Source organism: Rhinolophus ferrumequinum, chromosome 10 (genome assembly GCF_004115265.2).
Source record: "Rhinolophus ferrumequinum isolate MPI-CBG mRhiFer1 chromosome 10, mRhiFer1_v1.p, whole genome shotgun sequence".
In the NCBI taxonomy this organism is placed as follows: Eukaryota; Metazoa; Chordata; class Mammalia; order Chiroptera; family Rhinolophidae; genus Rhinolophus; species Rhinolophus ferrumequinum.
Window position 1 is genome coordinate 78,490,771 of NC_046293.1, and position 26,316 is coordinate 78,517,086.

Below are 26,316 nucleotides of genomic sequence, written 5' to 3' on the forward strand. Positions count from 1 at the left end.
AATATTACTCTACCCAGCAAAGCTATCATTTAGAATCAGATGACAGATAAAGAGCTTCCCTGACATAAAAGAGCTAAAGCAGTTCATCACCACTAAAACACTACTACGAGGAATCTTAGGGGTACTTCTTTAAGACAAATACATACAAAGACACACACACACACACACACACACACACACGAAGGACTGACAATTAAGTTAGCAAACTTGTTGCAGTGATGCTGCTAACTTTTTTTTTAATATCAGAGGGATTATTCATTATGAATTTGTACCAACTGGACAGACAGTTAACCAAACTTACTATTTGGAAGTGCTGAAAAGGCTACGTGAAAATGTTAGATGACCTGAACTTTTCACCAACAATTTATGGCTCTTGCATCATGACAATGCACCAGGTCACACAGCACTGTCTGTGAGGAGTTTTTAGCCAGCAAACAAATAACCGTACTGGAACATCCATTCTACTCACCTGATTTGGCCCACAATGACTTCTTTCTTTACCCAAAGATAAAGGAAATATTGAAAGGAAGACATTTGGATGACATTCAGGATATCAAGGGTAATAAGATGACAGCTCTGATGGCCATTCCAGGAAAAGAGTTCCAAAATTGCGCTGAAGGGTGGACTAGGCATGGGTGTTGGTGCATAGCTTCCCAAGGGGAGTATTTTGAAGGCAACTGTAGTGATATTCAGCAATGAGTTATGTAGCACTTTTTCTAGAATGAATTCATTAACTTAATTGTCTGACTTTGTGGGTATACATATATGAAAATAATAAAATGGTAACAATGACATATCTATCAACAATTACTTTAAATGTAAACAGATTAAATATTCCAATCAAAAGACATGGTGGCTGAATGGATAAAAAAAGACCCATACATATGCTTCCTACAAGAGATTCACTTCTGATCAAAAGATACACACAGATTGAAAGTAAAGAGATGGAAAATGTTATTTCAGGAAAATTGAAACAAACCAACCAACAAAAAAAACTGGGTAGCAATACTTACACCAGACAAAATAAACTTTAAAATAAATGCTATATCAATAGATAAAACAGATCCAGTAATCCCACTTCTGGGTATTTATCCAAAGAAACCCAAAATGCTACCTGGAGGGGACGTGTCCATCCATACATTCATTGCAGCGTAATTTACAATAACCAGGGTATGAAGGAAACCTGGGTATCCTGAATGGATGAATGGAATAAAAAGAGATGTACATATATGCAATAGAATATTACTCAGCTGTAAAAAAATAATGCAATCTGCCATCTGCGACAGCATGGATGGACCTAGAGGGTACTATGTTGAGTGTAGTAAGTCAGACAGCAAAAGACAAATGTCATATGATTTCACTAATAAGAGGAATTGAAAGAATAAATTAAACAAACAAACAAAGCAGAAACAAACTCATAGATACAGAAAACATTTTGGTGCTTGCCAGATGGGAGGAGAGTTTGGGATGGGTGAAAAATGGGAAAGGATTAAGAAGAGGGGTGTCAACTCATCCTGTCACATTGTGAACCACCATTTCTTGTGTAATATTATAGGTAATAAACTTTGAGTTGAACGTGTACTGACCACAAATCACATGATATAGCTTGAATTTTAAAATAAAAATATTGTTTTTTGCATCTTCAATTGTATCTTTACCTCAAATTTGGAATAAAAATAAGGATTTCCACTTAATAAAATCTTAATTGTACAAATCACACTATAAAATCACCATCTTGCATTTGCTTAACTCCTTATTCGGTAGTATAGAAAATTTCTGTATTATATGTATGATTTTCTGATGCTTAGAAGAGAAAGAAACCTTGGGAATTATAATATACTCAGTAAACCTGGTATGTGTCCAAAGAAGATTTTGATAATACATAATAAGGCTTTATTAAATATTTAACAAATAAGTGAAAAAAGTTACTAAATGAATAAATGAATCGATGGATGGATGGATGGAGTGGCCAACACCTATAAAGAGGCTTTTTCCCTACATGAGTTCAAATAGTAGGCATAAAAAAAATTAATTTGCCCATGAATGGAATAGTTTTGTTTGTTTGTTTGTTTGTTTGTTTATGTCCCTGCTTCTTTAAAAGCCCAGTGTTGCTTCTCAAAGGAATTCTTTGGGGAAGAGTTGCCGCTTAAAATGGCTGCAGTCCCTAATTGCATCTGGACAATTCCCTGCATATTTATATCTATATATCTGTAACTGTATCTATAATACATCTGCATCTATCATCTCTATCTCTGTCTCTATCTCTATCTCTATTTATCTCTATCTCTATCTGTTTCTCTATATCTATAGCTATCAGGTGTTCAGCTGAGAGACATAGAAAGAAAAGTGGTGCAAAGGTCTCTAGTTTCCTCAAGTGTGAGTAGTGGTGGTGGTGGTGATGTGTGTGCATCAATGTATTTATAGGCTTCTTACGTCTTTCATAAGACCATTTCACAAGACCTTCCAAATTTATCATATTTTCTACTTCTAGTAAGCAGATGCAATATGCGGTTGTTCTCTGCAGTGTAGGGTTTCCTAAAGCCTCTACTGATTAACTCCTTGTTAACCTGGACACTGTCTAACAAGATGGACTATGGTACACAATAAGGGAAGGACAATTGGTATTTTTGGGATGCAAGGTGGGCCCAGGGCCAGTGAGTCATTTCCAGTGGAAACATGCTAAGAGAACATTCGGAGGCACATACTAATGAAGAACTTCTAACTAGAACATGTAAAGATAACTAACAATAAGAGGAAGTGGAATTCTACCAACATTTGCTCTCAATCACATCAATAGAGAACTTACAATTTCAAGATAAAAAAACTTTTAAGTTTAAATGCTTTGTAAGCATTTCTTTTTTTTTTTCCTAATGGAATAAAATGACTAAACAGCAAAATCATTGCAGAACTAAACTCCTCAGTGAAATATCAGGGCTATTTTGGCTCTAATGAAAACAGTCATTTCTCTATAAATAGTGAACTCATGATTTGTAGCAAAGGACTTGTATAAGTTTTCTATTGCTGCGGGAGCAAATTACTGCACATTTAGTGGTTTAAAACAACACAAATCTATTTTTTCATTGTGCTGAAGGCCAAATGTCTGAAATCAATTTTACTAGGCTAAGTCAAGTTGTCTGCAAGCTGGTTCCTTCTGGAGGCTGTGAGGATCACTCTGTTTCTTTGTCCTTTACAGTTTTTTAGAACGCAGTTGCCTATGTTCCTGTGTGTAGCCCTGCATCCCTTCTCTGCATCTTCAAAGCTCATCACTCCACTTTCTGCGTCCATCATCAAATCACTTATTCCTTTGCCTTCTACTCCTTCTGTCTCCCTCGTATGAGGACTTCTGCAATCACATTGAATCCAGACAGATAATGCCAGATAGTCTCTCTACCACACAATCTTTAATTTACTCCCATCTGGAAAGTCCCTTTTGCTGTGTAACAGTCACAGATTCTGGGGAGTAGGATGTGTACATATTTGAGTGCCATTATTCAGCTCACGATAGTCCCTATTTTGCTGAAGTAGATATCTATGATTATTTATTTAGAAGGCAATAATTCTTTGTCAGTTAGCAAATTAAATAATCATAGAGATATTTGTGAACGTTAATAATTTTCAATATCAATCTCCTATTCAAATGTTAAAAATATCAACTAATAGAGTGTGAACACTTACGTTTACTACATTTTTGTTCAATTCTGACTCTCTTTCACATTTCATTTTTTATTACATCAAAATTAATTCATCTAAACTAGAAGTGAAAATTAAAAATATGTATTGTAAAACGAAAGAGCTCTTCGCATCAATTTGTTTTATATATTCTCATATATTTCTGCCATTTTCTTTTCAAGTAAACAGGTCCTCATTGTCTTTGAAGATGTTTCCTTTACTTTGATTAAAAATTGTAAGTTGTGGAGGAAGTAAGAATATAAAGAAAGAAATAAAATGAACAAGGAGTTCAAGATATGAGGCAGCTACAATTAAGGAACAATTAGGGAAGCATAAATATTTTTGACCAGTAGGTGGCCTTCCTAATCCATAAAACTATATAAAGATGATTTCTGAAGATCTCATTTCTTTTGGAAGTTTAGCCATTTTATTATTTTTGACCTAATTTTTTATGTAAGGTTTAAATGAGTCAATCAGTGGTTTCTGACACAAATAGGTAGGCATTGAATTTCAATATTACATACATATATTTAATACTACGCAACCATGCTTTTCAACATGCAAGAATTAAACCAATATATAGGTGATATTTCCTGAGGTTTTTTTTTTTTAATTTTAAGTTCCTGTTTTGAAGTAACATAAAGTTATAGCAAACTAAAGATAATTATCCATACTCCTTTTTTTGAAGGTGTAAATATTAATAGAGAAAAATCAATATTTTAAAAAAAACCTCTAATGCTGCTAATTTTCCATAATATTGAACGACATCTATTTTGTTGTTCCAAATGGATAATTTTAAATCAGATAGAAAAACACATAGTACCTTACTCCAATATTTCCTCAGCTTTAAAATAATACATTTAAAATAATAAAACAATACATGTTTACAATAGATCTTTGTGCTACTGTTAGAGCATTAATTATCACATTTTTTATACATTTACATTGCCAAAAAGAATTTTGGACAGTAATATCAGCAGAGCTTCATTTTTTAGGCCACAGCTAGTCTTATCATCTCTGCCAGGAATAAATCCTTTTGCAAATACAGTTATGGGTATTTTTTTCTACTTATTATTTAAAGTATGTTTTCTGCAAATTCAGATTAATGAAAAAGAGAAGCAGGTGGAATATCCTGAGTGACCACGGGATGAATCCAACTGGTTTGTAGTTTTGAAAGATTTTACTATTTATTTATTTATTTATTTATTTATTTATTTATTTATTTATTTTAATTTAGGCAAAGCCTTTAAATTTGTGAGAGGAAGATCGATGGAAATTGCACTAATTTTCAATTGAAACTTTATTTCTGCTTAGGGCTATTTGTGAGATACAAATTTTAATCAAGCTACTGTGACTGACTGAAAAAGAACTGAGAAAAAATAGATTTCTTCATTATAAATTTGTTTGGAAGAATTGCAGATGAACTGCTGAAACACATGTTGGAAACAATCCTTTCTTTGGTGTGGATCGTAAAGAACAATACCTAGCTATGATCTGTAATATATTTCTATTTCAAAATAAGTTTAAAGAAAGAGTCTTGAATATAGAAAAAGTCTTGATATAAGTTGCTAAACCAAATTTCAGTGATGTTGGGACATGTAATTCAAAGATATGAGAAAATGTATGCACTATGTTTTCTGATTCAGTTTCGTTTTTCAACAACATTGAAAGGTTTTCAGCTCCAGTGTCAGGCAATTCTGATTGTCCCTCCACTGAAAATAGTTAGAAACATGGGAGCATAAAAACCAAAGGTCTAGAAGGGCTAATATTACAATGAATATTGAGCAAAGATCCAGGAAAAATAAGTAAATAAATAAGCCCAGAAAAGTGAGTGTGGTTTGGGAATTATTTTATTCTGGGATTTTTTCCCCTAGGTGCTACACAATGCCAGGTTAAGTACCCTGGACGTTTGTTTCACACCCTGATGGACTACGCACTAGGAGAAAAGATGAAACAGACAGACTCTCACAGGGACTGAAGCTGAGTTTTCATACTTCTTGATCTCTTGTAAGTCTGCGATCTGGGATTCATAGAGCTTTTATTAACATGCTAGAAGTAAATATAAATCCTCTTTCAGGGAAAATAACATTATTCCAGGACTCAAAACATCTCTGGATTTTTTCTTTCTTAATGCCTAGTATGTAACACATTACCTTGGGAAATACAGACAGGAGAGACCTGAATGATAACTAAGAGAAGCAGAGACAGTTGAAAGAGACCCACAACAGAACTGATGATGGAGCCAACATGGAGAGTTTGAAATAAATGTACTGTATATGTGTAAGGAAATGTTAAATGAGATTGAGAAATTCAACAGAGGTCTGTTATAAAAAAAAAAAAGAAAAAACCTATAACTCAGATTAAAATACGTGAAATAATACAATGGATTTTTTTTAAGTAGATGAGAAACAGCTTTATCAGTAAAATTAAATACAGCTCAGAAAAAAAAATATCCAAATTAAAGTACAGAGAAACAAGAGCTTGAAAATTGAAGGAAAGAACAAAAGAGACACAGGAAATACAATGGATGTGTCTAGATGTATATAATAGGAGTCTTAGGAAGAGAGTACAGGAGAGGGAAAAAAAATGATCAAGAGTACAATACACATGGGAACGCTCAGTATGGCTTTATGACATTTTGTTTCTCCTTTATCTGTTTGCTAAGTATTCTCTGCATTGAGACCGTGTATGGTATTCTGGATCTTTAAAAACAAAACAAAAGAAACTGAGAACTGTTCTATTAGATTATGACATTCACAGTGGCAGAGCCTAGATTTGTTTGAAATATATTAAGTTTTCATTCCTCTTGGCAGCACTTATGCAGGAAAAATTTCTCAGTGAACCAAAGCGATTTTTAAAATTCCTTGAACATGAGGAAGTGGGCAATAATAACATCAGGAAGGTCCTTTGCCTATCCTGTAAAATAAATTCTAAATGGAATACAATTTAAACGTTACCTTGATTAATAACTTCATGTATAACAACTTTATCCTAATTACAATAATTTGTAATACATGCTAAAGAGGTATTTCAAGTGTTACTTTAGCAGCAGGATAGGCATCTTCAGACACTTTCATTGCACAGATTTATTATTTGGCCTTGCGGGGATGGGGGAGGCGGGTGTGTTCCTGATAATCAGCAGGCTGAGTGAATAACAAAATCCCGTTGCTTAGTGGTATCTGCTACTGAACTCCAAGTCAATCACTCCCAATCTTGAATAACTCATAAAACTGTAGGTGTGGGTTTTCCCTGCATTATGTGTTTCAGAGTTATAGGCATTGGACGTTATCAAAAAGATTAGAAGTAGTCAAAATTGGATTGTCCTTTCAATGACAGAACTTTTTTGACCTTGGTTAACCAACATGTCATATGGTGGATCTATTCCCAGAAATCACTCCTTGATATGTTCACACGATTTAACTTCTAGGTCCACTCTAGCTGCTCACCACAACTGAAAAAGGTACTCATGATTGTCTGGGTCCAGTACTTTTTCCTCCCTGATGCTCCCTTTAGCCAGGACACCTCTGACCCCAATTCTCCACAGAAGATTCCACGCGGTATCCACTTACCTCATTCCCCTATATCCCTCCCTGTCTATTTGTAACTGACCCCTTCAGCTAGGACCTTGCAGGCACTGTCTAGTTTCCTAGAGCCATCTCTAGACTTTTAACTGTTCATGAGTTTCTGGATTTTCTATGTCAACGTACTAAACTTGGGTGTAAAAGTTTTTATTTTCTTCAAGATCTATGTTTTAAGTATAAGCATGTTAACTTACAGTTTGTAATTTTATGATACTCTTTTTACAAAAAGTACTGTCACTGTCATTGTCTTCATTGGATTTGTGGATTTGTGACTGCTTAAGAATTGAAATTAATTTCTAAATATGATTAGGGAAACAAAGATGTCTTCCATCGAATGGAGATAATGTCTAGCTGTCTTTATTTATAGAGTACTTGCAAAATGCTGTTTATAAGGGCTTCGGCAACCATAATTTTATGAAAGTATAGAATTTCTATAACTATAGTAATTATAGAAGTACTATTACTATGTAACTTGATCTGAGACTGGAGTTAATGAAAAATAGCTTGTTGATCAATAAGTGTTTCTATCTTCTTTCAAAACTCAATACTTTCCCTAGCTAGTCCCAAGTAGGACCACAGAATGATATAGCTAGAGCAGATGTTACTTTACAGATGGAAAGTGAGGCCCAAGGAGATAATACAGCTTGTCCCATAAGTGGCACAGACAGAATTGGACTCAGATCATTAAACACTGGAATGGGGGTGGTGGGGGCGGAGGGAATAGTTCAGAATTCTAAGATTCCCAGCTCTGTTATTTAGTACTGGTGACACTCAGGACTAGATTTCTTGTTTGTAATGTAAAAATACCAATATCTCACAGTCTTGTGTCGAGCATTAAACAACAGACAGGTTAAAAATCAGAACACTACACATACAGAAAACTAAAACATCATCACCGTATAGTGGGCCTTCAGTGAATCAAATAGCCTCTCTTCTCCCCCTTTCCTCTTTTTCTCTCTCACCTTTCTTTCCTTCCTCCTGCCTTCCTTTTTCCTGTCCCCTTTATTCTTTACTCTTTAACTAGTAGTAGCTTCCCGTTTAATTCACCACTTTATAGGTAGAACATGTTTCTTTCTGCTGAAAACACTTTCCGAAGTGATAGGAATTTATTCTTAAGCTGTCATGAAAGAACTTGAACCAAACATTTCTGACTTGGGTGGGTTTCCTTCATTGTGATATGAACGTGACCACCCCCTAAGGTCTGTCAAGCAAAGGTAGTGAAATAGAAATAAAAATAATAATAATGATGACAATACTTGGAAGCAATAGCAAGCAGTGCAGCAATCCTCTCACTGGTTTGATTGGTAACAAACCTGTCAGTTTTAATATAATAGGAAGCTGTGGTACTCCTTCGCATAATACTATATTTTATTTATCAGCAAAGTGTGTACTCATTTTTGAAGTACAGAAATAACTTCAGAAGTACTCCAATGAATTTCTTATTATAAACTGGAAAACATTATTTTTATGCTTTCATACATGCCACAAGGCTTAGAATTAAAAACTGGGAGCTGATAGGCCTTATTATTACTTTCATTAGTATTCTAGGCCTGTTAAAGCCATATTTAAAAAATGTGATATGCAGCATCTAATTCCATTGTTTTTCAGTCATTTTTGAGGCCAACAACTATATGGAAAATGAAAAAAAAAATTCTCAGGTATTAATTTATGCAAAGGTATACAATGAATATTCACGAATCTGCTGAGTTTTTTTTCTTCATTTGTTAAAGAATGAAAGAACTAAGGGCTCACTACTATGAAGACTGTCAGTGGATACTGGGTGTAGTGGTCATTGCTGGGGACTTCACCAGATCATTACCTCATCTCCCAGCAGCTGGGAGCATTGGCAAATACTGACTCACAAGTGCCCCCTGTCAGAGAGAATTGCTGTTGGCCAAATGAAGCCTTGCTTGTTTTGGGGGCACCCTTACACCTGGCAGCCTGCAAGCAATAAGTCATTGACATCCAGAAAAGCAGAGGACAGATGGAAGCACTTGCTTCAACGTGGGACCAACTCCCAGGTGTAATTTTTGCCCTAGATCTCCTAACGGGATCAAGCTGAAGCGAATCTCCACTTTAAATCATATCCTTGCTTAGCTTTCTTTCCCTGCCCTAGATTTCTTTCCTCCTTTTTTAAAAAAATTAATTATTATTATTTTTTTTTATTGAGACTAATTCCCCAATGAGTCACTTGCTTAAGAATGCCTATTTCTGCTTCTAGGAAACCTGATCTAAGACAGTGAGTACCAGCAATCATTCTAAGAAGCAGACTAAGGACAGGATCCTGGAGATGAATCATGAGATGGCCAGATGGTAGTTTTGCTAAAAAGAGATGAAATAACAGATTCAGATTTATTAATTAACAATTTAAAGCCGACTTTCAGAGTCAGAAAACCTCCTTCAATGCATTGAAGAAAATTTTCTTCTGAAGCCGAAGGACAGAAAGAGTAAAGGCCTAGTGGTGATAGTGGCAGAATTTCAGCTAAGAATGCATTCTCACTCTTGGCAAGAAGTCTCCTATGCCAGAATGAGTGCCCTGAAGGGAAAGGATTTGAACCCTGAAACCTGGGTTAGATAGATACGTTTGAGATCCCCCAAATGCTTTTGAATTGTCTTGCCTACAGAAGCATCCATCTTCCTTTTCAGAAACATACTACTGCTCCTTGCTTTTATTAGGTTGGTGCAAAAGTAATTGTGGTTTTTACAATGATTTTTATCCTTTTAAACCGCAATTATGTTTGCAACCTAATAGTTTATGCAGAGGCCCTAAAAGTAGCATGTGCCTTAGAAGCTAATGCTTGCGTTTTGTCCTAACCTCTCTTCCAACAATCAGGCCCATAGCTAGACTTCACACTAAGCAAGGTCTCATGGGAAGAATGCTGAGCCTGCTACAGGAGGACAGGGAAATCATGCCAAAGGGGCTAACAGTGCATATGCAGAAATCAGAGGATATGATTAGATGTAGAGCTTGGGGGTGCTGGACAAAGAGGGCAAAATAAACTATGATGAGAGAGCTCATCATTACATGGGACTACATGCATGAGACTTAATAGCCTGCCAAGGGACCAGGAGTTGTTTCTAATTTTCTGCTGGGATAATTCTTGGAAGCATGGAAAAAGTAATAGCTCACCTAAATGACATACAGATGCCAGGACTGCCGTGGCATATTAGCACACAAGGGATGAAAAGGCTCAAAGAAAGGAGCATGCTAGAATCAATCTACTATACAAGACCAAAAATCTCACCAGATGCAATGTTCCTTAAGATGGTGCAGAAAAGGACACACATTAATTGAGGAGATAAGGAATATTCTGGGGAGGGGCAGAACATTCTAGCAGAATCATTGTAAAGCTCAGTGTCCATTGTCTGCTATAATCTGGGGTTGAAGGTAGAAGATGTTGTTATCATATCTAGGACCATAAATAGCAATAATGATGAGAGGATCCGGGAACAATAGAGGCCAAGTGGTACCACTTAAACATCAGCAAAACGTGGATGAAATTCTCATAATAATCAGCAAATTGGAGTGGTTAGAGGGACATATATGCCCATATATGGAACACATATAGGATACATACTGTGTTCCTGAGTACAAGATTAAGAAGCAGTCTACAAAGTGTAACTTAAAATATATTATTAAAAGAGATTCAAGAATAGGTGAACAAAAACCTGAGAAAAAATTCCACAATAAAATGTCCTGATCTCATGCCTAGTTTCCAGACCTGAGTCAGTTATCAGATCCAGAATCTGTCCACTGAACAAGAACCCTGCAGCAAAAGGCAAGTCTACGTTCCTTTCCATCTTTCCCTAAAGGTTTTCCAGACATCTACTCAGATAATCCTACATTGAGGAAATAGAAATACCTGTCTTCTGATTTTGATATGTTTTGATAAGTTTTGATATGATTTTGTTAAGTTTTGATATGATTATGTACTGAAGGTATCCAAAGTACTATTATAACCGCTCTTGTTAGATAAAAGATGTGTAGAGGCCAAGTATTATTGGATAACTGGCCCAATACTCTGACACAGTAGGTCCAATGGTTCTACAGAGCTACCTGGTGGGAATTTCACCAATAGCCAAATGATATTATCAATAGACGTACTTTACAGTTGACAGAATTCTCACATTGATTTCTTGCTTTATAGAGTAAGAGCTATGGTAGCAGTGAAGTGCAAACTCCTGAATCTGCAACCTCAAGGCAAGATGGCAAATCAAAAATAACATTGTAACTCAATAGAAATGACAAAAAGTAGTACTAATTTCAAAATAATAAAGAATACATGGGGTGGCGGTTTTCATAAAAACTTCAATTTAATTCACCAGTTAAGTCCCTCTAAGAACTCAATGAATTTTGAATTTTGGCAGATAACATTGGACCACCACAAATTCAACCAAGGGGTAGCCTCAATTGCAACTGCAGCACTGGATGTGGTATCTGTATTAAAACACATTAAAACAATCTTTGAGACATATGGTAAAGATATTAACCTGGCAAATGTGTTCTTCTCAATACTCATCAGAAAGGAAAATCAGAAGTAGATCACATTCACTTAGAATGGACAAGTATATATTTACGGTCTTGCCTTTGGGCTGTGTTAATTCATCTAATCTCTGTCAAAATATAGTCTACAAGACATTGGCAATCTGTATAGTTCCTTGATTATTAGGTTTATTGAACAAGAAGTGTTCAATAAGGAAAAAGAAGTCATAAATACTCTGGGTGCTGAGAAAATACTTGCACTCCAGTGGGTAAGAGATAAACATTTGAAAGATTCAAGAGTCTACCACATACGTGAAATTTTTAGGGTTCAGTAGCCTGGGACATTCTGAGACCTCTTTTCTAAATTAAAAAGTGAATTATTGAACTTTAAAACCTATAAGAACAGAGATGCACAATGATTGGTAGATTTATTTAACTTTGGAATAAGTGTACTCCTCTGACCTGTTCATCAGGTAATGTGGAAAGCTAATACATCTGAACTGGACCCAAAACAACAAAAGGGTTCTGTAGCAGGCCCGGGATGCTGTATACGCAGCTAGGCTACTTGAGCCGTACAACTAGGCAGATCTCATGGTACTAGACATATTAATGGTAAGTTGCCATCCAAAACCTTTGGAAAACTCCATTAGGAAAATTTCATTGTAGATCCTTAGGTTTCAGGAGGAAGGCAAAGTCAAATACAGAAGGGAAATATGCATTATACAAATAGCAGCCCCTTGTATGCTACTAGATCTCGATAGGTATAGAGCATCTAACCACGGGTTGTTAACTGACCATATGTTCATAACTGCTCTTTATAAGCCAGACATTTTCAGACTTACTAAGTCAAAAGAAATAGGCATCAATAAACTGTCATACACACTGTAAAATGGACATGGCATATCTGGGACCAAGCTTAAAAAGATCTACAGGGGACATGTAAACTTCACAAGAAAGGATCCCAGACTCCCATGTGACATACCATTCATGGCCATTATATAGTACTGTGTTATCAACAGGCATGTCCGGGATCCTAGGGTTGATACTCCTTCTCATGATTACTTCCAGTTACCCATTTTTAACTTGGGCAATTTATGCTTTCCATTCCTGCATAGATATCTTTTGGTCAAGAAGTCCTGATCTCAGAAGGAAGAATGTTTCCAACATGCAACACAGTAAGACTGATACTAAAGTTCAAGTTCTGAATTGTACGCTTGAAACCTATATAATTTTACTAATCAATGTCACCCCAATAAATTTGGTAATTTCTTATTTTTTTTTATTTTTTACGTGAACGTTCTGGATAACACTGGTAACTTTGGGATCCTGGTAGCAGTAATCAGCAGGCAAAGTTATGACATTGCCGAGGGAGATAACGACTCAGTTTTATGAGGCAGGAGGACTGCGTCTACCTAACGAATGTGCTCCATTGGTGCTCCATTGGGGCATCTCTTGGTATTAATACTTGCCCACTACAACTTCAGCAACCACGAACTGACAAGAACATGGGGATAAGGGCCTCAGTCCCCTCAGAGAAGGTTTGGGTCATCCCACCAGGCAACCTAGACTACCCAGTCTAGTAGAATTGCTGGTCAAAGGGGAAAAGGGCATTTATCATAGGTGGTAGAAAAAGTAGTTAAAAATCAGTAACCGCTCTGAGAGCTAAGTGGAAAATTAATTCATATCTTTAACATTTGGATGCGTAGTCTCATTTATTGGTGGTTAAAAATAAATTAATACTATGAAATGTTTTAAGTAGAGCAGAAATGGATATATTTCAAAGTGAGGGGATATTATGTGAATCATTAGAAAATGGGAACACAAGACTCAGATGAGATATTTGAGTGGATGAATAACATTTAATCTGGAAAAAAATGTTGTCTTTTAAAAATAAGAATTTCAGGGATTTCCTTATGGAACCTGTCATATAATTATTCAATAACTCAACCAAAGGCACCTAATGAATGGGTTTGGAGCATAGGTCATTCAATAATAGTCTTAAAATCTGGAACATCACCAAGGTCATGTACATACTTTATATTCAAGCCTTTGATGGGAGGCGAGTCAGTAGGGGAGAGCAGGAAGAGATGGAATCTCTATGTTCCTGTCAATCCTTTGAACATACAGTATGTTAAATATATCTTTGTCATTTCTCAGTTGAATTTAGATATATTATGTGGTCCCTATCAAGATTATTTGCTTCCATTCACTTTGTTTTAATTTTCACAGTTTACAATTGTGTCTTTTCAGGTGGCTAATCATTATGGTTATTTCTTTGTTTAGTTACAAAGGTAAAAACTGCAGTCACATAAGTTGAAATTATAAAGTAAAAATCTTGATTTTATTCACTATCATAATCCATTACTAAATTCTAGTAATTATAATTCAATAATTTGCAGTTTTAAAATGCAACGAGAATATGTTTCATGTAAATTACCATTTAATAGAAAAAATACTGAGAATTGTATTACTACAATACAATAAGGGCTTAAGTATTTAAAACAATGATAACTAAAACAAATTTATTATTTTTTTCTTTCCTAGGGTGAGACATGAATATTTGAACGTGCTCTTTTCTTGACAGGAACATAATTTCATATGGATGTATAATTTACAATGTCATTTCCTCATGTAATGAATTTGTCTTTTGTTTAAAATTTCAAAGGGAGTTTCTAGAGAGAACATAATTAAAAAAGTGCAATCATTCAAATCGAAAGTATGTTAGCTTCAATTATCTACACTTTCAGAATAAATGTCTACTACATGGTCTCAATTCTCTACTTTAATTTCATGTGAAAAAGAGAGTAAATTCTCTCAGAAGATTTAAGCAGTAATGAAGTAGAATGCTGTTATATTATTTATTCTCAAGTGTGCTTTATCTCCCTTATTCATAATTTAAAACTGTGTCCCCTGACTCCCTTTGTTGACTGGCTTCCTGTTGGACTTAGCCAAAGAATATTAAAAATAACAATAACATTATAAAATAAATTTTTGTTTTCCAGATTAACTCTGCTGTGATCAGAGAGTAAATTTTGCACTATTTCAGTCCTTTAAATTCAGTGAGACTTGATTTATTGTCAGTCTACTGTGAGTAAGATAAATGTTCTACAGAATGTTCCATTCCAAGAAATGTTTGTTCTACATTTGTTAGTGGGCAGTTTTTGTCAATATAATCATGGGTCAAAAGAAACAAGATGGAATTTTCTAACCAGTGATGTGAAGTGTTATAATCCGACAAAATGATTTTTAGCAGCAATGTTTTTTAGTCCTTGTCTATATTGTAAGAAACATGTTAACAAATTAGAAAATACGCAGAAAAAGATGAGGCTCTAGAAAACCATGTGCTTTCTCTTCTACACATATATCATGGAACTTAAAGGTATGTTTCACTTATATAATTTATTTATTGTCCTTTATATTTGTGAATGATACAATTATATATTTTGAGTATTTCATGAATAACATTGGTATCATAAAAGAGTGGCACAGTATTATACATGTAGATACATTTTTATCTTCTGGAAAACATAAACTTCAGAAATTATAGAGTACAAATTCTAAAATATTTGCATTATCATTTTTAAAATTTATACTATCTACCCAGTCATTGTAACTAAAACTACATACACTAATATATATTATAATTTTCTTTGACATATACATGATTACTGAAGACTCACTTTTAAAAGTAATGATTTTAAACATGAGTTATTCTTGTCAGTTTCATTATGAAAGCTGAGATTATTTTACAATTGAAATCTCTCTCATATACATCTTTCAAATAGATGACAACGATTTATGTGTACGATGTCATTCTAAAGTCCTGTTAAAATTAATATTTTAAAAGTTAAAATATTATGCAAGGAAATAGAAAACAATACAAATTCCAGTATTTTTATTAACATGGTGAGGATCCCTAAGCCAAATAAACTTTTTTTGCTACGTAGGTTGAAAGTGACAAAACTGGGTTTGAAATTCAGGCATTTCAAACAGAGAAAATACAAGTTTACGTCAAATTCACAACACTTAATCTGATTTGGCTGTTCTCATAAAGGAAAAGCCTTAATTATCAGGGGTTTCTATTTATCGAGTTGAGAGAATCAATTTAAACAAAAAACACAGAAGCACCCTTAGGTATTTTTGTTTTTAATTCATCTGTTAAAAGTAAATTTCATTATAATGAAGGAATTAAACTTATGAAGAAATATTTTCCATGTGGAAATTAAGGACGTTGTGTTGTAAATATTCAGTTATTCTTGTATACATTCAGAATACACATTTTCTTGTAACATTCATTTTGATGCAACTATCTAAGGTTTACTAGATGTAATAGTAGTTGTCTAAATGTATACGCAAAAACTCATAAAACCATGGGTCATATCATGAAGTCTGCATTATGACAAGGATTCACGCTTTGGATGGTTAGTTGTATAGGCAAATTTATTGACAGTATAATAAAACTGCCATGTAAAATTTCTGCTACATGTGTAGAACACTGTATAATAAAAATAATTAAGAGGTAGAAGACTAAACAAAAGACAATGGTTTTAAAAGTGTAAAGGTCTGGTTCAGGTATAATGAGAAATATTCTCCAAATAAAAATGAAAGCTAACAGTCAATAGTAACTTTGATAAGAAGGTATGCCAGTCATTAATATCTATTCTCTAGAAACAAGTCCCCGCGTGTCTTCGTACCAACAAAACAGTTGGTTCTAAGGTGGTATTCATATGCGTATGTTTGCTCTTAAAATAGAACATCAAGATATTTAAAGGACTTCTCATTGGGAATGTCCAATAAACATTTCATTGGTTTGTTCTGTGGTATTTTGAGTATTACTATTTTAAAATCTGTTTTGGAGTGTGAAAAATCTGTGGATATAAGGAATTATTGAAAGTATGAAGGAGAAAAGCAGACTAGAACTGTGTAACACAATATTATGGGTCTAGTCTCAGTCACTAAATATGGCATATGCATTTATTCATTCACCAAAACATGTTTGAGTGGAAAGTCTATCCATTATCCTTACTTACCTTCAACCTTGCTCTCTCAATCCACAATTAGGACAGATACGAAACAAGTAGCACATTATGAAGCCATTGTCTTTATGATTTACTAAGTCTCCTGAATTATAATCTGGGAAATAATATGGTTGAGATAACTTTAGACACTCAAAATCAATTTAGTTAGGCTTGATTCTTATCTGACTTAATATACGCCACAGTGCATCATTTAGAACTTCTGGGATTAATACAATAACCAACACCATGATTCACTGAAGATTTATACTTCTGCTTCCTGAAACTCTAACTTATTGCCTGAGACTAATGAAGTGAGCAAAGAACACAAATCATTCTTGTCTATAGAGAGTGATTAAAATATAAGGAAAGCAGGCTTGACTACTGTTTTCTACAAAAGCAGTGGATTCCCTAAGCTTCGGGTTCCTCAGCTGCTGTACAAACCTACTACATAAGCAACGTCGATGGGGGTCCTTCTATGTCATCATCACGGAAATTGAGGGGCATAGCACAAGATGTTTACATGCTAATATTCATGCTATTAGCAATGTCTTGTGTTATAGGTTCTTTATCTCTGAACCAAGAATCTCATGCTTTCTGCCATCATACACGAAACGATAATTAGCTAAAATCATTAACCTAGCTTGTAAGGAAGATAAAATAAAATCTCATCCCTGGAAAACATAAGACATTTTTTTAAAATCCCCAAATCTAAACTTCTTTATATTTTCAGAATAACTAAATAATGTAGTTATTATCTTTCTAAAGATTTCTACCTGAACAACCAGAATCTCCCTGGATACATTCCTTTTCTAACTAATATTAATATTTGTTGTACGAGGTTGGACAATTAAATTCGCAAACTTGTCCTAGAAAAAGTGCTACATACCTCATTGCTGAATATCACTACAGTCACCTTTGAAGTACTCCCCTTGGGAAGCTATGTACTTATACCAGCACCTAGTCCACCTTCTAAAGCAATTTTGGAACTTTTTCTGGAATGGCCATCACAGCTGTCATTGTATTACCCTTGATGTCCTGAATGTCATCAAAATGTCTTCCTTTCAATTTCCTCTATCTCTGGGTAAAGAAAGAGGTCATTGGGAGCCAGATCAGGTGAGTAGGGAGGATGTTCCAATACAGTTATTTGTTTACTGGCTAAAAACTCCCTCCCAGACAGTGCCGCATGAGCTGGTGCGTTGTCGTGATGCAAGAGCCATGAATTGTTGGCAAAAAGTTCACGTCGTCTAACTTTTTCATGCAGCCTTTTCAGCACTTCCAAAGAGTAAACTCGGTTAACTGTTTGTCTAGTTGGTACAAATTCATAATTAATAATCCCTCTGATATCAAAAAACGTTAGCAACATCATTGCAACATGTTGGCAAACTTAATTGGCAGACCTTGTATATGTCTCAGCAACACAGAAGTACCGTATAACAACATATTCTTGATGGGAAGGCGATTCAAGAGACTACTTTTAACTTAAATATATACTATAGGGTAATTTCAGGTTGAGGCTAAGATGATAAGAAATTAAGTATCTCAACTACTTATTTTGTCATATAATGTTGCTTATTTTTTCCAGTAGCTTCAGTTTCTTTTCCAAAAAGAGGCACATATGTCACTAATATGTAAGCAAATCCATTGAGTTTATTAATATGACAGTAACTGCAACCTCACATAGGTTTTATACATGTTCAGTAACGCCTGGTTATTTTGTGATAGTAAAATTAGTTAATCGTAATCCGGCAACATAGAGTATGGTGACATGTGGACATCTTAAGTGGTGCTTAAATAATTTCTATGAATATTAAGCATTTGACAAAAATGTAAAAAGGACAGAAAAAATGGTTTCTTCCTTTGGTGCTTAAAACATGGCATGGCTAGTAGAATTCTGAATGCAGATAGCATTTTGTTAAAAATATAAAACAAAATAATACAGCAAAGGGAGTTGAGGGAAAGGAGTACATAAAAACAATGCATTAGATTATATAAGGTGGCCATTTTTATTATGAAAAGTAAATATTTTAATATATTTCTATTTAAGGTAATTCGTAAACATATTAATATATTTTAAGAAATATTTATTAAATATTACACATTAATTATTGAAATGAAAATTTAATACAGACTAAAATAGAGTAATTTCTCAAATAATACAGAATAAATCGACCCTCTTTTAGAAAATCTACTTCTTTTATCTTACTTTGCAATTTAGTAGAAACATACTAAACTGAATCTACTTTTTAAAGACCAGAAATATACTTTCTGGTTGAATAGTTTTTTGTGTTTTTTTTTTTTAATCTGCTAATTTACAAATATGATGAGCTATATAGTCAGGGATTCATCATTCAGAACGAACTCTATCAGAATAAAAGTTACATCATTAAAGTTCACTTTATACAAGGATACAGGCTATACCTTATACACCATTGTATAAAACTTCAAAATAAAGAATAATAGCATTTACTTTTCTCATGGATAGTTTCTCCATGATGTTTTATATACTCTACCCACAGTGACTTTGAAGGAATAAATATTCCAGAAAGAAGTCAACACCGAGCTTTTTCTCTAAATAAAGAGTCTTTGTGACTTAAAAATGTCTCATACTATAGAAATGATCCCTGAAAGTATAGTCTTACTGGACTTATCAAGGGGATCATGTCATAGACTGTGTTGATGCATGACCAATGCTCTGTACAACTGAAGCTGAAGCAGAATAATATTGTATGTCAACTATTATATGTGTACATGTGTGTGAGTGTACGTGTGTGTAGTCATGGGAGGTGGAGTACAGCATAAGGGAATACAGTCAATGGTATTATAACAGTTATATAAGATGTCAGAGGGGTAGTATTGGGGGGGTTTATCACTTTATAAGGTGTATAAATTTCTAACTATTTTGTTGCTTTGTACACCTGAAACAAAAAAATAAAAAAGAAATTAAAGTTTTGTTTTTAATTGTGGTAGAAAAAAACACATCACAAAAATTTATAGACAAAAATAATAGTTTAGTGGTTACCAGAGATTAATGGAGAAGAGGGTAGTAGATGAGAGTAAAAGGGGTCAAATATATAGTGATGGAAGGAGAACTGACTCTGGATGGTGAGCACACAATGTGATATGTAGATGATGTATTACAGAATTGTACATTTGAAACCTATGCAATTTTACTAATGATTGTAACCCCAATAAATTTCAATGAAAAGAAAAAAAAATAACATGAAAAAAAAGTGTCCCATAAAACTAAGTTGTAGGACTCCTACCTGTCTGACGAGTTTCTGTTCGATTTATACACCACATGTTAATGTCATTTTTATCTATATACATAGCCTTCAATAATTTTTTTCCAAAAATAAGATTTTTAAAAAAATCAAGATTGCCTCTTGATCATGTATCATGCTTTACATTAGACAAAGAAAGAAGCACACTGATTGACCACATTGATCCTTGCTTATTTACCTGGTGGACTTTCCATAGTACATACCTGGATTAGAAAAAAATGGAAAAAAATAGAAATAAAAAAGAATCTTTGATTGATGTATTTTCAGTGTTTTGAGGAAACTCCACACTGTTTTCCATAGTGGCTGCACCAATTTGCACTCCCACCAACAGTGCAGAAGTGTTCCCTTTTCTACACATCTTTGCCAACACATGTTATTTGTTGACTTTTTATAGTCATTCTGACTGATGTGAGGTGGTATATAATTGTGGTTTTGATTTGTATCTTTGATCAGTTGCTCTAATGTGCTGCTATCAGTGTCCGTTAATCATGGCTAGTAAAATCCTTTGCACCTGTGTTAATTTTAGTAGCCACGAAATAACTGACTTCTGGTAATACCTTGTAGGAGTCTTAAGATCAGTGTCAACACATGGAAATTACAAGTACCATATAAGTATTATTCAATAGACAGGCCTAGGTTTTAAGATTAAGGAATCTCAGAATTTACACTAACTTAAGTGTCTAGCTTGAAGCAACCTTTCAGCCAGCAACTGTGATCTTCTGGAAAGAGCATGAGGATTGTGATTAGATGGTATTAAAAATTTATCATATTAACACTTAAGTGGAGCAAAGGGTGCCAAATGGTAAGCCTCCATTCATACACACAAAAAAGATAAGTAGAGAATTTTATTTTTCACAGGTCCTGGAGGAAATACCTGTCACACCTCAAGGGGTCACATGGGGAGGTGAAGTCCAAGCAAAGAGAGAGAGAGAGAGACAGAGAGAGAGAGACAGAGAGAGAGAGAGAGAGAGAGAGAGAGAGAGAGAGAGAGAGAGAGAGAGAGAGAGATACAGAGAGACAGAGAGACAGAGAGAGAGAGATCCTGGGCACATAGGGAGGGTCTGTGGGTGCAGTCCTTTGGGGTTCCTAGGCTAAGATTGGTCAATTCAAATCAAGGCCAGATTGGTCAATTCAAATGAAAGAGGGTCTTTTGATAAGCTTCACAGGTTACCTAAGTGGCACATATGGGGAAGGTGCTGGTCAGGGGAGACTATTCATCACAGGGTTGTTTGAAAAGGCGTATCAGAAATTTATTTACTTGTGACTCTGTGTGCTGCTTTCTAGGGCATGAGCTTGCATAAGGGACTAGTTAGTAACCTATTGATTACATTCAGTGCAGGCAGCTTGGCAAAATAGAATGGATGCCAAAGTAACAGTATCATGGAGTAACATAGCAAAACTCTTGACAGAGGAGTAGTAGGAATGGCTCTGTGGTGCTGTAATTGTTATTCCTGATTGAGAGGCATGGTATATATATGACTGTGCTTACTTTGAGAAAATTAATCCAACTCTAATGATTTATGTACTTTTCTGTTCATATGTTAAACTTTAATTTTTTAAAAAATTGCATGAATTTATGAAATGATTATTATTCAATTAGTAAGCCTATAAGTTTTTCACTGTATAAAATGTTAAATGCATTTGAAATGGACATTGTTAGGTTGGTACAGAGTGGATATTTTTGTTTCTGTTTTTATTTTTCATGAATCATTGATGTCCTGTTCTTGTTTTAACGAAGTCTCCTTAACCTTAGTTTACTGAATAATTCAATGAATAAACATGCTGAGATTGGAGGCAGAAACTTTCTTTTTCTATAGACAAAGAATTGACAAGTTTTCTGAATATTTCTGATGATCAACAAAGAAGCATGACAGCTTCAAAAAGATCTTTGAGTGTTGATGCAAGTGGGGGTGGGTATTCTAAGTCTTTTCTTTCTTTCTTTCTTTTTTTCTCCCCATCTTCAAGGCAAACTCAAGCAGTCTTTGAAATAAGTATGCTGCTTTATTTGGATCTCTCAGCAAGATACAAAGATGAACTACGCTGGAACACCATTGTTTGGTCGATTTGAAAGGAATCCCTTCATGTTTTCTTCATGTACTGTGCAGTGAACTAGGTCATCTCATCACCTTTTAAGCAGGCAAATTCTAAGAGTTGCATGAATAACTCCTAGAATCATTCTAGCTCTTCATCTATGTCAGATGAACCAGAATGAAAACAGTTAATTCATTTTATGTCCTTAAGAACAGAAAGGTGACCCTGAATCTAAAGAAAAATGGACTTCTATTTGGTTTTACAAAGTAGATGGAGGAATTTATACCAGTTCAGAAGTGTTAAAAGAAAGCTGCTCTTACCTTCACTTCTACATAGCTTTCAATAAGAGAATCTTTATGTAAATATCAATTTTTTTATTAACAAAAGGAGAATTGAAAGAATGTAGTTGGGAATATTTTGAATATTCCTTGTAATAAAAAAAAGTAACTCAAATTTTACTTATAGATTTGTTTGATCTGATAAATAATTTGCTGCTATTGACTACAGTTGTAGGATGGCAAAATAATTATGTGAAGAGTATAATATTTTATGAAGTTTATTTTTATTTTTGTCAGTCAAAAACAGAGAGCCCCACATGCTCATTGCTCATAGTGCCTAATTTACAGTTCCCATATTTTTCATAAAACTCTAATTTTTTGAAATATTGTGTGCTCTTTTTCTACACACCATTTTACACATTCTCTCTCACATATATGCACCACACACACACACACACACACACACAAACTTTTACATACATTCTCACACACATGCTCTTTTATAAACACACATTTGCATGTAAACACATGTGCATACACCCAATTTTCCTGATGGAGTAGATCCTGCTCTAGTCTCTTAAAACAGTATATATAACCGATTGTACATTTCCTTAGACTGGTAGCAGTTACATTCATCCTTATATAGCTCTAATGTTATTAAACATGTGTGGTGCTCACTCATCAATATATTAATACATTGTGGGTAACAGTTGGTGCCATTGAAGAAGTAACTTGTAACTTGAATCTTCCTTCAGATCCAAGTAATGTCATTTACTAAAGGCAGTTTTAGAAACCATAAAAAATAGTTAAACTGGAGTTTGTGCATGAGATGGTAGGGGTATAATAGAATCTATAAGGTCCTGTTGAGTTAATACACCTTTTCAGAACTTACTCTACACAGGCAGAACACCACAGCTGCTAATCTGGTCTTAAAAATCACTTTCAGAGCATATCTTCAGGCCTGGTAACTCCTGTTTTACTTTGCTGGAAATATATAAATTCATGCTTATTTTCACAGTAAACTCTGTCATAAAATTTACAGGTTAGTGACTTCCTTTTCCAAGACTCCAATTCAGTGCTCTATCTACTATACGTGATAAAATCAGTTGAAAAAACCTGGGCTAAACAAAGTCTAGCAAGCCTCTTTTACTGTAGGGCTTCTTAGAGCTTTTAATATATGAATGGGCATCATGAAATTCCAAGCAGAGTATGTAGCATGTAGCATTAGCCAAACTCACTTGCCAACATATCTTTTCTTTAATGGTCTCCTTCCAACACTAATGTATGGTTAAACACATTTTGAGAACCAGGAGACTATACAGTTATTAATTCATCAAGTATCGTCAAAATGGAGTTCTTTAATCTTAAAAAGAATAAGAAATTTGCCCCAACTCTAATGTCTAGTATGTTTTAATTTGAGTGAAATAAAGTTACAAAAACATACTAACAATTCTGCCAAATTATCCAGGTAGTACGTAATTTGACTAAATGTATAATACATTGATATTATTTACTTATTGATAAACAACTTAAGGTCATTTGAAAAAGTAATATTTAATTTGTTTAAATGCTGAAAAATAGTATGTGTGCATTATAGATGCTATTGACAAAATATTCTTGTCAAGTTGTATTGAATAAGCTATCAATTTAGAGTAAGTAAATGAAACAGAATTACAAGAATGCACAGGTCTCACAATAAATGTGAATTTATCATTTATCCTTTCAAATGTGACTCTTTGTTACTGCTTTTGCTTTATCTGCTTCCATTGTCTAAAGTCAATTATGTTTACCAGCATGATTTTGAGAAGAACCATTGCAATGGGGGCAGCTGCTGGTAATACCCTGAATGAGTCTCCTCCATTTTTTTGCATACTCTTAAACCAATAAAGTAAGATTAAAATAAACATTCACAGAATAGTTTGAAGAGAGAAGTAAAAACAAACAAACAAACAAACAACAAAAAACACACATAGGTATACTTTTAAGAATATGTGGGGAAACCAGGAAAGTTGTCCAAACCTTGCTGTATGTGATAGGGTGGAGATGGGATCTATGGAATGAGAAGGTCAAAGAACTCTGCAGACCTTCTTCCCAGGCTACAGCCTGAATTATTGTCCATCCTGAGATCCAAACCCACAATTCTTAGAGTGTTTGTGTCATACCAAGTTCCTTGGAATTAGCAAAGATGAGATCCTACTTAAGAAAATGATATTCTTATTGCCTTTTAATTCTTTTGAAAAATAAACTATATGTGGTAACACAATTATAAAAATGCATTTCCTTATTCTAGAAAAGAGCAATATGTATATATACATATATGTAATTCAATAGTACATATTTCAACTATTCTTTGGATTACAACATTTGACGTTGAAATTAAAAATTACAATGAGTATATTGTTGTGATCAAATAGCAAGAAAAGAATTAATTGTACCTACTTGTATACAAACCATTTTTTTTATAATCTACAATAACATAAATGACTTGATAGGATGATGGTGAATATAAATAACAGGGTCCCATTTATGAATCAAATATATAGAATTAAAAATATATACTTGTGAGAAAATGAAAGCTAGAGAAACAATCTACCAAGTAAAATTAGTTCCTTAATTTTTCCTGGCTTATAATTTGCATTACATTGCCATCTAATGGTTAAACGGATATTTAAAATAAATATTATAACAACTTGGTATCCAAGAAATAAAAATATAATGTATTATATTATTTTAAGCCCAGAATCCTAAAATCATATTTAAAGATTAGGAGAAGGAAGAAATCCTTAGACACAAATACAGCAGAGCTGCAAGCAAGGACCCCAATCAGTCTATCAAGTACTTTATTTTTACTGATTCTATATTGGTACTCAGTGCTTACTGTTTATTCACAAGCTGCCTTCCATTGCTTGGAAATGTGGCCAGATCTAAGCTGTGCCTGCTTAGACTGAATAGAATTTTTTGACATGATGATGTTTTAGTGCTTCATAGTTTAGCTAACTCCATGAAAGCCTCACGTCTGGCAAATAAAGAAAAAAAAAAGAAGAACACAGAAGAAAAACAGTTGTCTACATTGGACTTTTCTAAGTTATTGTGTGGTTGCATAATATCACAAAATTTATTAGACAAGTTAATAAGAGATATTCTTAGAGTTAAACTTAGTAATCTTCTTTCTAGGGAAAATTTTGAGAAAAGGCAATCTAGTTATCCAATTTTGTTTTACTTACATTAAATTCATTTTGTGGGGTACACCTTGTTTAAAATAAAATTTTATATCAACTATGTGAGAACTCAAATATCACTGAGTGTAGTAATTCATCAAATTTTGGTTGAGTGTGCAAACCAAAAACCATATAATAAAAACTGAATGTATAAAGGATATTCTGACTATTAGCAACACATTTGTATTTTCCTTCTGAAATTTGGATTGAAATATGGAAGTTTAAATTTGACTAATATTTTATTTCATTACTAGTGGTAGCATCACTCCAGCTTATCTCCTTATTTATGTGTATGTAAAAAATCAGGATTTTTCAGACATGAAATAGAGTTTGTGGGGACAGAGCCCCAAAAAGCAGTTTCCAGGCTGTCGGCCTCACATAGAAAGGTGCTGGCTCAGGTAGTAAATGGCCATCGACTGTGATCAGATGGCCAGCAGCTGTGGCTAGTTGGCCGTCAGCTGTAACCAGTGAGCCATTAGCCATGAATATAACTGCCGTGGCTAGGCTAGCAGAAAATGGGGGCTAGCAAGGAGATGGGTGCTGAGCCTGCAAGCGGCGCAGTGAGGGTTGAGAATTGTGTGGCTCCTGCTTCCTGTGTCTCCAACCCAGCCGCCAGCGAGAATATAGTGGTATGACTCCCCTACCTATGGCTCCGTGGGTGTTCCTTTTTGGCCTCACCATGTCCTGCGTTCTTATGTGGGGAGCGGGACCAGAGATCCTACATGACACCCCACACGACACCAGCCCCACCCCAGCC

The 26,316-nt window shown here is 34.4% G+C and overlaps 1 pseudogene; it reads right to left on the minus strand.

Annotated features, from left to right (window-relative positions):
• Positions 1-19,302: 19,302 nt before the first annotated feature.
• LOC117029507 (uncharacterized) lies at positions 19,303-19,388 on the minus strand (annotated as a pseudogene).
• Positions 19,389-26,316: the final 6,928 nt, after the last annotated feature.